Source organism: Dermacentor variabilis, chromosome 2, assembly GCF_050947875.1.
Source record: "Dermacentor variabilis isolate Ectoservices chromosome 2, ASM5094787v1, whole genome shotgun sequence".
Classification (NCBI taxonomy): domain Eukaryota; kingdom Metazoa; phylum Arthropoda; class Arachnida; order Ixodida; family Ixodidae; genus Dermacentor; species Dermacentor variabilis.
The window spans coordinates 262,301,399-262,319,891 of NC_134569.1; the positions used below are offsets into that span (position 1 = coordinate 262,301,399).

Sequence of the window (18,493 nt, forward strand, 5' to 3'; positions counted from 1 at the left end):
ACTTGTTCTTACGGTGCGTAGCGTTCCAGAATTCGTTTGCAGCATCTTTGACAATGGCAATGCAATTATTATTAATGTATTTGATCCCTCGACAAATTCTTTAAGAGGAATCTTTAGCTCGTGCCCCACTCCTACGCGGCCTATTCAAATACATGTAAAACGCAGAAGCCGATGACCTCTGGATCGCTTTTAATGAAATTTGTTTCATTTGAGAGAGAAAGTTAAACTGCAGTGTCTGTTGCAAGCGGAATTTCGATTTAGGGCCTGAATTTTGTTTAAAATATTTCGAAAAATTTGAAAGTTGGAATAAAAATAGGAGCACGCCGTTTACAAACTAACAGCTCTGCATCAAGAGCAAATATCGCGGTTCTGTCAACGGCATCTATTATAACAGTCAAAGTGGACAAATTTGGTATGTCAATTTTCATCTAACGTGAATTGGTTAGGTTGTGTACAAGGGTTCTGCAAATTCCGTGTTTCTATAATACTAAATTTTTTTGGATTCATGTGTAACAGATCAATTTTGTGCGCTGTAGATGTGCTATTAGACGAAATTCACAGAATTGTGATACCATTTTTCATTGTTGAGTTACAGAGTGCTTGATAGTTTCGATAGTTCCGCGCAAGCGCACACGCTCTGTCGCGGTCGCCCAGGGAGCGCCAGAAACAGCAGGGAGCATGACGCAGATGGTCGAGGGCGCGTACACCTGCATGGCGAAGACGAGTGGATTGCACAACTGTGTTGCGGCACAGCCACCGAGCCCACAGGGTGCGGTGGACGGTCGCTGCTCATCTATAGTTGGCACGGTGAGTGCGGTTGCTGACGATGGGGCCGTCCAGTGTGCGCTGAGGGTCAAGCGGACGTGAGTCGCCAGAGCGGAGAAGCTGGGGGTTGCTGCGCAGAATGTCCCCCCGTCAGCCGCGCCGCGCAAGGGCGCACGCTCTATCGCGGTCACCCAGGGAGCGCAAAAAACAGCAGGGAGCATCACGCAGATGATGAAGGTCGAGTACACCTGCATGGTGAAGACGAGTGGATTATGCTTATGATTATACTTTAGAACTTGCCGTATATTATTTAATTTATATTTTACATTTATTTAGCAATCGGGAACATTCTGCAATTCCTCGATTAGCTCGTCATATAATCATGTACACTTCAAAGGTGGCACCGTCTCATCTACTGGTCGCGTCCTCCCCTTCTTCCACCACCGGCTTGGGAGTGGCACATTCAGTGACGCAAGGCGAAGTGAACGGTTCGTTTTCTTAACCGTTATATGATTCCGCTCCTAGTTGCCGCTGGGCTCTAAGGGAGTGTCCGCTCTTGTATTTGTTTCTCTGTGGTTGCGGCTTCAGCTGCTACAACAATAATTTCTCACTAAAACACCCAGAGGGAAATCTGGCGCCGCCGTCTACGGGAGTTTCCTGAGGGGCGCTGGTCACGGTCCGGCCGGGTTCGTGCACGAGGGAGGGCTCGAGGCACCCTCCGTTAGGCAAACGCTCCGCAGCGTGGTGGTGACGAACTATAAAGAAATGATTCAACAAGAGCGGACACTCCCATGGAGCCGAGCAACCGAAGTGACTGCAGCGCTCCAAGCCGCAGGCGTTAAAGGGACACTAAAGGGTAATATTAAGTCAACGTGGACTGTTGAAATACAATCCCAGAAGCCTGGAAACGCTTGTTTCGTGCGAAGAAGATACTTATTTTAAGAGAAAATGCGTTTTGAAGCGTCCGCGTACCTCTAGCGCAGTTCAAATCACCCGCCCTCCTATCGAGGAGTATTGACGTCATGGTCTCATAGTGACGTTGCGCCGTCGGTGAGTAAACCGCCTCCCGCAGACAGCGCTACGGCTTTTCTGCACAAAATGCAAAGGCGCGGCCAGAAACAGAGCCAAGACAAAGCCGACAGTAGCGCGAAAGCGGAACTGTGGTGGCTAGCTGAAGGGGAAGCGCACGACGATAAGCTGGTTCTTTATTTTATGACGCCAACTTCGACGCTCGTTGCAATGAATGACCCTGACAACGACACATTAGCCCGCGACGCTGGTCTCGAGTTCACCGATTTAAGCACTGATGAACGTGACCTGCTGTTGAGGGCTCGCGCTGCCGGCGTCGTTGCGTACTACTACGACGACGGCCTGCTTTGAAAGGCACTCCACGAGACTTCAGTAAGTTGAACTCGTAATCCTCTGGAGGAAAGTGCAGCGAGCACACTACGTGATTTCTCGGCTCTTTGTCAGCGCGCTGTGGCAGAGGTACGGCACTTAACCACTTCGAACGGAGAGGTTCAGTCGCTGGCACACAGTGATAAGTAACATTGGATTCGCCGCTGCAACTGCCCTTGGCCAAGTTCCGGGGACTGTTCGCGCATCCCAGGACACCACATGGACGTGGCATTCTCGATGCTTGTTCCAAATGCAAGTTTCGCGAGCCAGCAGGACCACCGCAGCACGACGCGATAAAGAAACAACTGAAACTCCAAAGCGCGCGCGGCGCAAAGTCGACCGCGTAGAGTCGAGCGAAAACGAAACCTTTCGATCACCCATACTATTCAAGGGTAACGTCAAAATGTTTTTAGAGCGCAGCTCTTTGGCGTCCGTTCCTGGGTTTCGCGTCGTCGTCGGCGTCGTCGTCGTCGTCGGCGTCGTCGTCGGCCTCGTAACCAGCTCCGCCCCCCTTTCATCCCCCCAGCGCTAGCAGCGACCGACTGATACCGCTGGATGCCGCTGACGCCGCTAGAGAGTCAAGATAACGTGACTGCATAGAACACCGTCGCCGCCATGCAGAAAGAGTATCAGTCAAAGGCATCAATCAGTCGCTGCTATCTCTTCCCTCCTCCCTTTATCGTGTTGTCCGCTTGCTGCGCGCGCTTCTGCCCCCATCGTTTGCCGCTGGGTGTACACGCCGCCCCCCTCCGCTTCCGCTTACTGCTGGTTGCTCTCGACGGCGGCGATGAGCCTCCGCTTCGGCGGCGCGAACTGCAGGGTCTTCTCGGCGGCGGCGATGAGCTTCTGCTTCAGCCTCGCTTACTGCTGGTTGCTCTCGACGGCGGCAATGAGCCTCCGCTTCGGCGGCGCGAACGGCAGGGTCTTCTCGGCGGCGGCGCTTAGCCTCTGCTTCCCCCACGGCTGTGACAACCTCGCGAGGCACTTGTATAGATCTCGTCTTTGAGAATCAAGCATTGGTGTACCAAGTCGAACATATATCAGTCTATTTCTCCGACCACAAAGCTTCCTTCATGACTGTCAAGAACTGTTAGTGGAGTCTTTGTTAAAGGAATACGTGTGAAAAATAAAAAAAAAATTCTGTGATAGCGCATACATGTGTTGCTCGATTTCTTTGCCTCAATCTATCCAAAAGGTGAAACAGCTTATTTGCTGCGCTCAAATTTCGCATTAGGAAGTAACGTAATCGTCGGTAATTTTTTTTTTCTTAGAATCGAATAGAAGTAGACAAGTAGCATTTTCTTCCGTCTTATAATCTAATGAAATTATCTTTTTGATACGAGTAGTTGAGTACTAGTGACATAAATTATGATGAGGCTTGCTTTCGTCATCGGGCTAGTACCAGAATGTCGCTGGGGGGCATAGAGTTTCCTACAAAAATTACTATGGCTGGGGGGTCGCAAATCGTGCGGTGCATTTACCTCAATTTTTCGGTTACTACAGCTCTGTTCGCGATTATATTGATGCCTCAGACGTTCTAGAGCATTGCTTTATCACTTGAACTTGACTTTCTGGTAACCTTTAATGTCCCTTTAATACCTGAAGGACACTTCCGGTTTCGGTTTTGGCGCGCACATTTTGAGCGCAAGCTGGCACGCGGTACGCCGACTGCGCTGATCGACACGCGTTTTCTTTCCTTTTCTTTTGCTTATGCAGCTCAACTGCACACTGTTTTCATGCGAAATTTTTTTATTATTCAATAAAAATGATTGCGAACTTTCTTTACAAGCCTCCATCGAATATGTGTGTTATAGCGGGACAATCTTAGGGCTAAGCAACCCTATGTCACGTGGCGTACCATGTGTACCATGTGTGACGTACCATGTGTCACGTGACGGCGGCTTCTTGCCCGTCTTGCCAGCAGTGATGCCAACCCTAGGGATTTATCCCTAGAGCTAGAGATTTTTTCTTTGCTTTAGGGATCTAGCGTCTTTTTGTGAAATGTAGGGATTTTAAGAGGCCGTATAATTGTTACTTTAAGCGGCCTCAAGGCAGGCGTATCTGATTATATTGCCTTCTAAACAGAAAATACTATGAAAAATGCTAGTTACTGCTCATCTATTTTTGGTGTTCTACCAAGCCGATAGATGGCGACAGCAGTTCTGCAACGCGAAATAATCGGCTGCTGCACAGTGAGGTGAAACGAAACCATATGACTTTCAAACTGTTTAATCGTGCGTGTGATCTCCTGCGCTACGAGTGACTGCTGCTCTACGAAAGAAAAAGTTGAATTTTTACTTGTAGTGTCAGCATCAACGCGCTACGTTTACGCTCACCGCGTACCTTCACCGTTCAAACGTGCTGCATGTCAGATGGCAACTTCTGGACCAGGAGACTTTGATGATGGTGAGCCAAGCAAAAAGAAAGCGAAAGCGTACGACCAAAAATATTTGACCAAATGGGAAGCGGATCCGAAGTACAGAGGGTGGTTGTCAGCCAGTAAAAAAGGGCCCTTGTACTTTTCCTGCAAAGCATGCAGATCTGATTGTAAAGGTGGAAAATCAGAAATCGACCGCCACCTTGCAAGCTCCAAGCACAAGAAAAGCGCTGCAAGCTTGCAATCGACCCGCACGCTGACATCCATGCCTTCAATAAGTGGGCAAACTCAAGTAGACAAATCGGTCAAAGAAGCTGAAATCAGACTTGCCGCGTTTGTCACGGAACACAATCTACCTTTTAATGCCATGGGGCATTTAGTTGATGTTGTCAAGGCGTCGTGTGACGCCTCGCAGATTGCAAAGAACTTAAGTTGCCGCCGGACAAAGTGTGCTGCAATCATAAAGAATGTGCTTGGAGAGGAGAGTCGCGAAGAGCTCTGTGAGCTTTTGCGCACACAGAAGTTCTCCCTTCTGGTGGACGAATCCACTGACAAGGCTACGGTGAAGCATCTGTCACTTGTCGCCCGAGTAATGAACGCCGACGGCGGCATAATGGATGCTTTTTTGGACTTAGTACCAGTCAGTGATGCGACTGCCAGCTCTCTCTACACTAGTTTAAAGGTGGTGTTCAGGGCTGCGGAAATTCCGTACGACAAAAATTTGATTGGTTTTGCGGCCGACGGAGCGAACGTAATGATGGGTGCACATCATTCCGTCGCGTCGCTGCTACAAGCAGAAATTCCAGGCCTCTTCATTATGAAGTGCGTTTGCCATTCGTTCCATCTGTGCGCCTCGTATGCGTGTAAAACACTTCCAAGAGGAGTTGAAGATCTGGCACGCGATGTTTTCAATTACTTTTTGTCGCCGAAGCAGACATCTGCCTTCCAAGAATTCCAGAAGCTGGCAGAGGTGAAACCGCACAAGCTCTTGCACCCAAGCCAAACAAGGTGGCTGTCTCTCCAAGTTGTTGTGACACGCTTGCTTGAGCAGATGCCTGCCCTGATATTGTTTTTCACAAAAGCAGCCACTGACGACCGCCTGCTTGCTGCAGAAGCCATTCTGGAAAAACTGACTGACCCGTCAACGAAACTCTACCTCGAGTTTCTTGAGTACGTCCTGCCTTTTTTCACTAACTTAAATAAGGAAATGCAGTCGGAAGAAACCAGAATTCACTTGCTCCATGAAAAGGTTTCGGCCATGCTGAAATGCATACTGGAATGCTACATCAAGCGAGACTACCTGGAGGCCACGCCGTTGTCCGATGTGCGGTACAACTACCCAGCCAAGTTCCTGCCATTGGAAGAAATTTACCTCGAAGCATAGCCAACTGCCGCACTAGCCGGTAACACGCACGGCTTAAACGATAATCAGGTTCACAACTTTCGGCTGCGGTGTTTAGACTTTTTTATTGAAGCAGCTCACCAGATCTACCTGCGGTTCCCCCTAAAAAGTGAACAGATGAAAAACCTTCGAGTCATAGACCCGAAAGTTGCCCTGGGAAAGACAGTACCATCAATCGCGTCGCTTGCGGTTTCCTTTCCCCTGATCGTGAAAGAAAATGAAGTGAACGAACTGGACAGGGAATGGCGACTTCTTCGCAACATGGAGCTGAGCGACCACGTTGACTTGACTGCGAGCCAGTTCTGGCACAAAGTGTCTCAAATGAAAAAAGGAGACGGATCACAAGAGTACCCCCTGCTGTCAAGTTTTATGAAGAACCTTTTGTGCCTACCACACTCCAGCGCTGCTGTCGAACGCGTATTTTCGCAAGTCAACCTGCTGAAAACAAAGCAAAGAAACAGATTGTCGACAGACGCGTCGTGCGGTTTGCTGCACGCAAAAAGAACATTGATGGACAGCTGCTGTTACAGCTTCAAGATCACTCCTTCTCATTTGAAGAGGATGAACAAAGATATGTACGATGATTAAGAGTTTAAGATTGTGTGCGCGTCTTAATTCCTTGTTTGTGTGCCATATAATAATTCTAAAGTGTTAAGAAACATATCTTAACGCGTCAACATCGACACTGCACGCGCGTTTACGTTATCTTTGCATACAGTATCATTTGCGTCGTACGTGTTTTTATGTTATTGAAGGAAGTGCTACTGTGCAGCGATTTTTTTTTAAAGAAAAGCATTTTCCACGTATGCTAGACCACTTCGTTGCAACGTGCTGCGCAACCAGAACAACATATATATTCTCAGTTTTAAGGAACCATTTTCTGATTTTGTAATTACCGACTCTACATCTTAATCACTGCTCTATAACTAGCAAGATTACATATTTGGCGATGTCACTTTCTCGTGATGTCATTTCTTAATCGCTCCAACTACAGTTTGACAATCTTTGATTGAGACTTTGATAAATAAAGAACTGTGCGGTGAGGTACGCCATTTCACCGCTTCTGAGTCTTCTATTTGAGGCGAGAAGGGGACTTTAACAAAGTCCAACATGTTCGTTTTTCTGTGCGCATCATAAAAAGACTGTTAATGTTGTCTGAATAAAATACCTTGATGTGATGACGGGGCTTCGCAGACAATGTCCAGCTCTTTCAACTTGGGACCATTCTTTCTTTAAAGGGCTGCATGGTTTCTTTGCGCGTGAAGATGAGCCTGCTGAAGGCGGTGCGGTGAAACGGGAGTCGTCTGCTCGAAGTTCACTTCAGATACAGAGGGAGTCAGCAGAGTGTCGTTGCTAACTCCCCCTCTATCTGATGGTGCCATCTGTCGACCCTCTATGCATGATAACTCTACAAAAAAAATTAAGAAAAAAGCTACAGATGCGGCTAATACACATTTATTTATCTCTGATAAAATGTATAACAAATGGAACAAAGAGTGAACTGCGCTGAGACTTTGTTAAAGCTGAAATTGCCACATTAACAAGTAAACAAAGAAAAGCTAGGGATTTTTCTTTAATCTAGGGATTTCTTGGGGTTCATTTTAGGGATAAAACGTTGACCTGAGTTGGCATCACTGCTTGCCAGTCTGTACCCTGCTTCCGGCAATAAAGGATGTAACATAATTGGCGACGAGGATCGAAATTTAGGCCTGATTAGGCGTGGGGCTAGCCGAAGCGGTTGGCGGTAGGGAAAATGGCAGCTGCACCGGGCACGATTGGGGAATTCGTTCCGATGGAGGCGCCGTCTTGGCCCTTGTATTTGGAGCACCTCGAATTTTTCTTTCAAGCAAACGACATCGACGGTAACGAGAAGAAGCGAGCAACGCTCTGCAGCGTTTGCGGCCCAGCAACGTATGTCATCGTTCGCTCCCTTTGTTCTCCGGATGCGCCGTCGGCGGTGGCCTACGATGAGATCGTCAGGCGTCTCTCAGACCACTCCTCGCCACGACCGTCGGTGACAGTACAGCGTTTCAAGTTTGGCACGCGTCAGCAGCAGCCCGGTGAGTCAATTGCCGACTACATCGCAGAACTGCGACGTCTCTCGGAACATAGTGATTTCGGTGCGTCGCTCGACGATATGTTGCGCGACCGACTTGTGTGCGGGGTGCGAAGCGAGACTCTTCAGCCTCGGTTATTGGCGGAGCCGGAGCTTACGGTTGCGACAGCTCGGGAGAAAGCCATTGCCATGGAGTCTGCGCAGCGACAGACTGAGCAAATTCGCGGCGGTGCCACATCGTCTGAAGTTTGCAGCGTGAGCGGGAAGCGTTTCGACCCATGTGTTACGAAGGTCCTGCGCCAGTGACAGCCAAGGAGGGTACCCAGAAGCAGGCTGGTTCGCCTGGGAGCACAAGTGGATGTTTCCGCTGCAAGGGTGCGCATTAGCCAAGCAGTTGCCCATTCATTAATGTGCAGTGCCACTTCTGCAAGCAACGAGGGCACATAGTAAGAGCATGCAGGAGGAAGGCTACAGCTCGCGCTTCGGCTGAACCGAACTCTCCGAACGGAAAACGGGCCAATGGAGGCCGTCACAAGACTGCTGCGTCGGACGTATACGACGTGAACATTGTGAACATATACGACGTACTGTCTTGTGAGGAGCCAGCCGTGAGAGTGGAAGTGCGCGTCAACGGAAGTCCCCTAGAGATGGAGGTGGACTCGGGTGCAGTGTGTTCAGTCACCAACGACCGGACTATGCGGAAGCTGCGAATATCGAAAAGGGCGTTGCGCCCAAGTAGCCTTCACCTCCGAGCTTACAATAACAAGGAACTACGAGTGTTGGGTGAACTGACCGTGACGGTGGAATTTAGGGGGCAGGAACATCGCCTGCGATTGGTGGTGGTTAAGGGTGCTAGTATCGGACTTATCGGTCGGGACTGGTTCAAGTCCTTGGGAATAAGTCTGAGTGGCGTTCACAGTGTGTGAGAGCCGAGTAGAACTGGCAGTAAAGGAACAACGGCCTTGCTCAAGAAGTATTCTTCAGTCTTTGAGCCTGGACTTGGGACAAGTAAAGGGCCTCCTGTACGCATAGAGGTGAACCCGGCAGCTCCGCCGCGATTTCTGAAGCCACGGCAAGTACCGTTGGCATTAAGACCGAAGGTCGACGAAGCACTGGACAGGTTGGTGAGCCAAGGCATTTTCCATCCTGTACGGCACTCGAAGTGGGCAACACCTGTCGTTCCAGTTGTCAAAAAGGATGGATCGATAGGGATCTGCGGGGACTACAAGAGCACAGTCAATCGTGTGGTACAGTGGGAAACGTATCCTATGCCAACACCAGAGCAGCTGTTTGCCAGGCTGGCAGGTTGCTCGAAGTTTTCAAGGCTAGACCTCGGACAAGCGTATCAACAGAAGACTGTTGATGAAGAAACAGCTGACCTGTTGACGGTTACAACACATCGGGGACTGTTCCGCGTAACCCGACTTCAATTTGGCGTGGCAGTGGGTATTTTTCAGAGGTACATGGAAGAACTGTTGCATGGAATTGGTGGTGTGCTGGTGTTCTTGGATGACATCTTGATCAGTGGAAGGGATGAGGCACAGCACCATGCTCGTTTGCAAGAGGTGCTCAAAAGAATCCACGAAGACGGTCTGCGACTGAAATTTGACAAATGTCAATTTTGTGTTGAAGTGCGTTACTTGGGATTCAGCGTGAACTCTGCAGGTGTGCAGCCGACAGAAGAGAAGGTGCGTGCTATTCACGAGGCCCCGGAGCCAACATGCAAAAAGGAGCTTCAAGCCTTTTTGGGAGCTCTGAACTTTTACCAGTTTCTTAAAGGAGCAGCACATGCCTTGGAGCCACTGTACCGGCTGTTGGACAAGGGTCGCGAGTGGCGTTGGACGGGAGCCGAGGCAGACACATTTCGCCAGGCGAAAGATCTGCTGCAATCATCGCATGTTCTTGTGCACTATGATGTCAACAGGCCCCTAGTGCTGGCCTGTGACGCTTCCCCGTATGGACTGGGTGCTGTGTTGTCATGTGGGGGAAGATGGCAGCGAGAGACCGCTTGCATATGCATCAAGGACTATGAGCGCTCGCCATTGGCTTTGGCATTAAGAAGTACCATCAGTTTCTGTATGGGAGGCATTTCAAAATTGTGACGGACCACAAACCTCTCTTAGGACTGTTACACCATGCCAAGCCCCTTCCCCAGGTGCTATCACCACGGATGCTGCGCTGGACTCTCATGTTATCAGCATATGACTATGAAATTGAGTATCGACCAGCAGAGAAGCTTTCCAATGCTGACGCATTCAGTCGTTTACCACTGATGGCCAGTAAGGCGGAGGAAGAGGAGCAGCATCTTTGGGAAGTAGGAATGCTAAAAATGGGGGGGGGGGTGCCAGAAGTAACATGAAACTCTAGGAAGGTGGCAAGATTTACGTCAAGGGACAAACTGTTGGCTAGAGTCTGCAATTGGGTGCAGCATGGGTGGCCAGAGGGCAAGCTACCGGAAGAGTTTGCAGCATTTGTGAGCCGCAAGCATGAACTGTCGGTGTACCAAGGTTGTTTGCTGTGGGGCAGTCGTGTGGTCATTCCGGAGCTCGACCATATGTCATGGACATTCTTCGCACAGCTCATCCAGGAATTTTCAAGATGAAGGGGCTCGCCAGAGGAGCGGTGTGGTGGCCAGGAATTGACAGAGATGTTGAGCAGAAAGCGAGGGACTGTGCACGTTGTCAAGAATCCAGGTCTGCGCCAGCAGCTGCAAAAATTAACCCTTGGGAATTCACCAAGCGCCCTTGGACAAGACTACATATTGATTTTGCTGGGCCATTCCAAGGCAGCGTCTTCCTCATTGTGGTGCTCTCACTCAAAGTGGTTGGAAGTGTGCCGAATGACTTCCATATCGGCAGCTGCAGTTTGTGCGAAGCTTCGTTTTCTTTTTGCTACCCATGGCATTCCAGAAACTGTTGTTTCGGATAATGGAACTGCATTTTGTTCGGAGGAGTTCAGAGACTTCATGTGCCGAAATCGAATCCAACATGTGATCGTTGCCCCATGTCACCCTTCTTCAAATGGTCAAGCAGAGCGGATGGTGTGCGAAACCAAGGAAGTACTCAAGCGCATGGTTGGAGGCAATATCGACACACGTCTGGCTAGGTTTTTAATGACCCAGCATATCCTGCCTCATGCTACAACAGGCAAAAGCCCAGCCGAATTGCTAATGGGCAGGACACTTTCAACTGTGTTAGAGCGTCTGCATCCTGACCTGCAGTCCAGTGTGTAGCAGAAACAAGAGCAGGTGATGCAGCGTCGTAACCAGGCAGTGCGACTGTTTGAAGTGGGGGATCGAGTGTTTGTGGGCAACTATCTCTATGGGCCCAAGTGGTTGCCAGGTATTGTGGATTCTGTCACTGGACCAGTGTTGTACTTGGTCGTCGCCAAGGATGGACGTCGTTGGAGACGGCATGCTGACCAACTCAGAAGTCGTTCTGCCAGCTACGCATTGGACAGTTCCACTTCTGGAATGTGCGAAGAGGATGAACCGTTGGTTGCTTCCCCGGCAGAGTGTTACGAAATTGGCATTCCTTCAAGCCCAGAGGACCCTAGAAGACAGGACCAAAGAGAAATACGAGAGGAGGCTGCAACACCCAGTACCGAACCTGGTTCCTGTGGTGAGGACAGTAAAGTGAGCGCATCCCTTCATGTCCAGCGACCACAGCGCCAACGCAGCCGTCCGGCGTATCTGAAGGACTTCGTGACGTAGGGGGGAGGAGTGTTATAGCGGGACAATCTTAGGGCTAAGCAAACCTGTGTTACCATGTGTCACGTGACGGCGGCTTCCCGCCAGTCTGTACCCTGCCACCGGCAATAAAGGATGTCACAATGTGCCGCGTGCAATATTATAAAGAAGCCAGACGCTTTGTGAAATTAGGAAATGTGTATTTTATTCTATATAAACGGGCGTTGCGGGCTTTTGTGCATCCAGGCAACGTTGTGGCACCAGGTAAGCAGCAGTAGTATTTACTCGCATAATCGCACTCGCGTAATGATCGCACCCGTGAATTTTGTCATCAAAATTCGATTTTTTTTATTTCCACTGTAATAATCGCACTCTGAACTTGACGCAGCGATATGTCGTATGCCAAGTATAGCTAATGATGATCGCGCTTACCATCTATCGAATGCTACGCGAAGGACTCTCGAAGGCATATCAGTGGGTCTGCACTTTCCGCACTTCCATGACAAAAAAAAAAAAAAAAACCTAAGACTTGCCTCGGCTTTATTTGTAGGCTTCATAATGGTTTTGGTGAACAACAACATAAAGGGCGATTTTCGATTCTTCTCGTCTGCACTCGTGGGCACGCAACAAATCGCCAGCGGCAACGATAGTGGCCACGTTTACACTGATACGTTATAAGTGTACTCTATTCGTACGCCAACGCTTGTAACGCAGCTAAGATATTCGCCCACCGTTAGCGGAAACGCGCCGTATTAGGATGGCAGTGAAGACAAATACCAGTTTCCGCAGCATGCTCGCCATGTGTTTCTATGCCACTGGTAGCTACTTTAAGGGAAGTACGGTAGCACGATTAAAAGACTGGACAAAAGAAGACATAGGAACACATGTATGTCCCTATGTGTCTTCTTTTGTGCCGTCTTTTAATCGCGCTACCGTTCTCCCCTTGAAGATGAATTACGAACAAGCCCACACTGCAACCCTGGTGAACTGGTAGCTAAGCGCGCTCATCTCAGTTTCTGTCCCCCCAAAGTGGACATGTCTGTGTTATTGTCGCAAACTTGCCGATATTAACGATATCATGCATTACTGATACGGAAGAAACTGTTTAAATGCGCGTAATGTACTCGCGAGAAGAAAAATAATCGCGTTCAGCGCGTTCGGCTTGCTCCGCCAGCCGCCATTTTTGATTTGGTGTCCCGCACTGACAGCGGCAGCCGCCTGCTTGTTGACCCGTTGTCATCCCGCAGCAAACGCGGGATGAAAAAAGAAAATGTTTCTTTTCCAGGGAAATTTAACCCGCGTAATGATCGCATTCCTGAATTTGCGTCAATTTTTTTTACAAAGTGCGATCATTATGCGAGTAAATGCGGTAGTTCCCGTACGAAGCTCCACCGGACGACGTCAGCTGAAAAAAAGTAAATTACAAGCATGTGTCATTTTGGTATTAACACACACGAATAATGCGTAATGCATTACAAATAAAAGCAATTCGCTTTTACATACATGGCGTAAGAAAATACCCGACTCATCCCAAAAAATACTGCACATACCACGAAAACATCCTATTTCCAAGCATTACCCTCTTCCCGTAACTTACTTCCTGCACTTTAAGAGCACGAATATACGGGCTACTGCGCGTTTCCAAAAGAACTTGGCTACAATCGACGCGATAGTAGGCTACACGAATAAACAGAGGTGATCACAACACTGGCCCTCAAACAGACCATGCTGGACGCTCGCAGAATTCCTTCTACTCGCACTCAAGACGAATGCGTGGGTGCAAAGCCTGTCTTCAGTCGTTCAGAAGACAGAATTTTCGAGTTACGAGTTCATTGGCGTTATCTTTCTGCCGGCGCAAGCAACACACTACCGTGATATCACTCTTAGCAATTGACAAGCGTGAGTACCGAAAGGCTTAAGTTGTTGCGGGGCCACAAAACTAACAAACTTGTCGCAGTAAGATTCAGCACACGCCAAACTAACTTTTGTCACCATGGCCGAGCTGCTTTTCGATGCGTCACGACAGGCGCGGCAAGTGTGCCTCAATATTATCAGAAAATGCAACGAAATTAATTGCAATCATGTTGGGGATCAGGGAAAGCGTCACGAACTTGTCCCAGTAAGATACAGCACACGCGAAAAGACCGCCGTACAGCTAAGCTGCTTTTCGCTAACGGCCTCACAAGGCGAGGTGCGGCTAGTGTGCCTCAGAAGTAACAAAAAAGGTACCAACATTAATTTTCAACGTTGGGCATCAGAGAAAGCGTCACACAGTTGTCTTGTCAGTACATTAAAGCCCGAAACTGCGTACTAGGGCCGAGCTGCCAGGCGCGGCCAGTGCGCTTGAGAAGTACCTCAAAAAGTAACGAAATTAGGTACAAGTTGGGGGTTAGAGAAAGTGCCAGAACTTGTCCCAGTAGGACTCGGTGGACGCGAAACTGTCACAGTGCCCTGTGCGACCAGCGTGCCCAAAAAACTACCGAAATAAGTTAAAATAATGTTGGGCTCATAGAAAGCGTCGCAAACATCTCCCAGTATAAGCTATTAATTGAACTGTGCCACGACGGCCGAGCTGTTTTTCGCTAACTACGTCACAAGTCAAGGTTCCGTGAAGTGAGCCCAATTGCTTGAAATGCGTCGCAGACTGTGAACAAAATTTCTCACCTTGCCGTAGCCCAATAGCGCAGTGGTGCCATGTCGAAGTTAAGAAGGAACGCCAGAATTCGCTCGAAGCCCGCCACACCAGGCTAAATCCAAAAATAGAAAAACAGGCTGACAGGTCGCCGAACAGCACAACATTCATATGCACAGCCGGCCTCGGTCGGTCGCTTCGGCGATGTGTCTGACGAATGACGCAAGCATCGGGCTCGTCATTCGTCTGTCGCTAGGCGACGTAAGCCGCAAACTTTAATTTATTCGCAGGTATTTTTTACTTTTGCAGGGAAAGAATAAAAAAACAATTTCTGTTAACCTCATTTCATGTTTCGACGCTCACGGCAACAGACGGTTGGCGTTAACTAGTGAGACATATTTCCTCTTGCTAGTTTTCGCCGAGTGTCCCCTCTTCTAGAATTTCTCTTGACTGACCGCCGAGCAGCTGTGCTCGTCGGTGTTTATTGGTCCGGTGAAATGCTTCCCACCGAGCCTGGCGGGCCAACGATCATGCACGAGGGGGCGTCACATGCTTGTTACACCCCCTTACCCCAAGTTTGTTTGCTAACTAAAAAAACAAACGTGCAAGTTCAGAGCATAAGGCTATAAGGCGCTGCCGCCGTCACAGCCAAATCGACGGTCCTGCTATCCAGGCGAGTAACGGTCACGCGGCCTCCGCGGTCGAGTACTCCGCCTGGGCACCGGTGTTGACGGGCCGCGTGTGGCAACGCCAGGTGGTGGACGGAGCGAGGCTGCCCATGGGCCAGCCTCGCTCCGTCCGGAGGGTCCGCAGTGGCCGGCCTTGTGAGTGCTGCCGGGATCGACACCGGCCCAACGGGCGCCGCACCACTGGCAACGCATGCCGCCTGCGAGGCAGGCGGTGTTCTGCTGGAAGCGACTGGTGTTGCTGCTAGTCCTCCTGCGGGCTGGAACTCTGAAGTGGCAGTGAAGGGTGCAAGCCACGTCCCGAGGCGAGGCCTAACATGGTTGGCGTGTCGGTGGCATGTGGCGGCGCCTGGCATGCGGACGAGCAGCGATGAGGCGCTGGCAGGAGACACCACCTGTCCGGCGGACCAGGGTGGGCCAGGACGAAAGTTCCTGGCGAAAACTGGAGTTCCCCACTCCGGCAAAGGCCCGGGACGGCACCCTTGGTTAGCAGCCAGCTTCTACTTCAGCTACTTCAGGAGCACTGTGTGTCGGAGGTCCGGATGCAGGACGTCCAAGGGTGTCTTGACCATCCGACCCAGCAGGAGCTCACAGGGGGCACGGCCAGTGACATCATGGGCCATGGTCCAGTACTGGTACAGTATTCGGACAATCTGCGTCCGCAAATCCCCAGACTGGCTCTTCTTGAGCTTGTCCTTGATGGTCTGCACCACCCGCTCGGCTACACTGTTTGAAGCAGGGTGGTACGGCGGAACCCTCACCCGGCGAATTCCGTTCTTCGTCAGCCAGGCCAGGTACTCTGCTAGCGAAAGCAGGACCATTGTCGGACACGGTGACTTCCGGCAATCCCTGGGCAGCAAAAACCTGTCGCAAATCCGCAATGGTCGCGCCTGCCGATGGAGTGGTGGCAGGTAGAACCTCCACCTGCTTCGAAAAGGCATCCACCATCACCACCTTGAAGGGATCCCTCAAAATCCACATGCAGGCGAGACCAGGTTTTCTGTGGGAAAGGCCAAGGATTGATTTCCACATTACGTGAGGCCCGCTGACGCTCCTGGCAGACTCGGCATATCTCAGCACCATGTGAGCGATGTCCTGGTCCAGGCCAGGGCACCAAACGTGGAATCGGGCCACCATCTTGGCGTATTCCATGCCAGGATGACCCGCGTGCAGCAACTGCAGGACCCTGGACAGGGGACGTTGTGGGATAACCACCGGGGAGCCACAAAGTAGGCAGCCCTGCTTCAAGCTCAGCGGCCTTGTGAACTGGTACGATGGGAGCGGCCCATTCATACGTCTTGACAGGCACCAGGATGCCCTCTCACTGTAACCGTTTCAGCTTCTGGGTGACCCCGTCCTTCAGGGCGAACGGAAGTGGGCGAGGCTTGAAAGAACGAGGCCGGGCTCCCTCAGGTACTTAGATGCCAGCTGTCGTGCCGGCGAATGTGCCCACCCCTGGCTGGAACAGGGACTTTAACTCTGCCAGAAGGCTGGGGAAGTCTTTCACCACATGCAGGCTGGCTTCTTGGTACTCTGGCAGACGAACGCCCAGTGCATGAATCCAGTTTCGGCCCAGCAGCGTCGGCGACGACCCCTTTGTTAAGTAGAGGGGAAGGGTTGCCTCTCTGTCGCTAAAGCGAATGCTGAACTGGGTCTGACCCTGGACCTGGGAGTGCCCGTAGTAGCTGCGCAGCATAACACCCGAAGCCTCGACGGACACACCGGGGAAGGTACCTTTGAAGAGTTTCCCGGCCATTACACGCTGGCCCCTGTGTCCAGCTCCATGGAAATGGGGTGCCCGCAGACTGACGGTCAGCATGTGCGGCTGCTGTATGGATGAGATCGTTCAAGTGGCTGAGAGTTCTATAGGGATTTATACAGTACCAGTGGCACCCACGACGATAATGGAAGAGAGAATAGTCTAGAGGAATTTGAAATCCCACATGTAACGCAAATCCCACGCGAAGTGCTTTTATAAGCTACAATATAATTAGGGCGGAATATATGTATCCGTATCACTTGCTCCGCTCCTTTTACTTTTCCACTCTAGCTTTCCAAGATTTTCTAATGCATCTAGCATCTCTAAGAAAAAGACATATTACACTATCCACACGTAACGATGACGTTTGGCTTCAACCGAAATTTCGAAATAATTATAAAGTTCAGTCATTACAGCATAATCTGCCATTTATTCTAAATGAGCATAAATGTGTGATCAGTTACAGCGTAAAAGGACTGAGAATGTATTTTGTATCCAAAGAATGAATGGCTATGTATGTTTGCCTCTTGTTTTGCAAGTACTGTTTCACATGAACATGTATGTATTCTATTTTCTTCATATTCTGGTGTTTTAAACTTCTTTTGTTTGTATTGTCACATGTTCACAACTATAGATAAAGTTATTACACACATTTTGAAATCATATGCTGTAGATATATTAATTACCCTTATGCTACTGTATAATTCATTGTTCTTCGCATTTCTTGATGTCATGGACACTACCTGTTGCTGTACATCAATACTGCCTTGTAGAGGGGGTCACGGGCCTAGTCAAGCTGTCGAGACAGCTTTTAGCTCTTGACCCTTTCCAGGACCTATCTTTCTGGAAAAATAAAAATTGAATTGAATTAAAATGAAAAGGTGCAGCGGTGGCGTAGAGGCAGAACACCCGCCTCGCGTGCAAGAGGTCCGTGGTTCGAATCTCGGTGTAGGCAATTTTCCACCGGAATAAAAAAAAAGAAACCCGCGTGTTGATAAAATTGCATAAACAGGCCTGGAGTGTGGCCTGATCCCGGTGACCAGAACCTGTAACGCACTCCCTCACCAGAGCAGGATTGGCCACCCTGGTGCAGTACTTGGCCACAACCTCCTATATGACCACAACAATCAAACCCCAGCCCTCAGTCCCCAGCCGCTGCGAAGCAACTGACCACGGCGGCGGTCAGACCTGCGACGCAGCAGAGGGTGCTAAGAATCACTGGCTCCAGACAGGCCGCCATTGGAATATGAACCTGGCAACGTTTAACGCTAGAACGTTATCTAGTGAGGAGAGTCTAGTTGTGAAACTTAATAAGAGGTATAAAATGAAGGTTGTACAGGTCTACGCCCCTACATCCAGTCATGATGACCAGGAAGTCGAAAGCTTCTATGAAGACGTGGAATCGGCGATGGGTAAAGTCAAAATTAATACACTATACTGATGGGCGACTTCAATGCCAAGGTAGGCAATTGAGAAGCAGGCTGGAGACAAGGCAGTGGGGGAATATGGCATAGGCACTAGGAATAGCAGGGGAGAGTTATTAGTAGAGTTTGCGGAACAGAATAATATGCGGATAATGAATACCTTCTTCCGCAAGCGGGATAGACGAACGTGGACGTGGAGGAGCCCGAACGGCGAGACTAGAAATGAAAGACTTCATACTCTGCGCTAACCCTGGCATCATACAAGATGCGGACGTGCTCAGCAAGGTGCGCTGCAGTGACCACAGG

At 49.9% G+C, this 18,493-nt stretch overlaps 1 protein-coding gene across 1 annotated transcript in view; it reads right to left on the reverse strand.

Annotated features, from left to right (window-relative positions):
- LOC142573280 (heparan-sulfate 6-O-sulfotransferase 3-B-like) overlaps positions 1-18,493 on the reverse strand; it is a 260,976-nt gene continuing 242,483 nt past the window's right edge. Inside the window, exon 5 of the mRNA XM_075682914.1 lies at positions 1-1,013. The gene's annotated coding sequence lies outside the window, so the exon portion shown is untranslated. The remainder of the gene's footprint in view (positions 1,014-18,493) is intronic.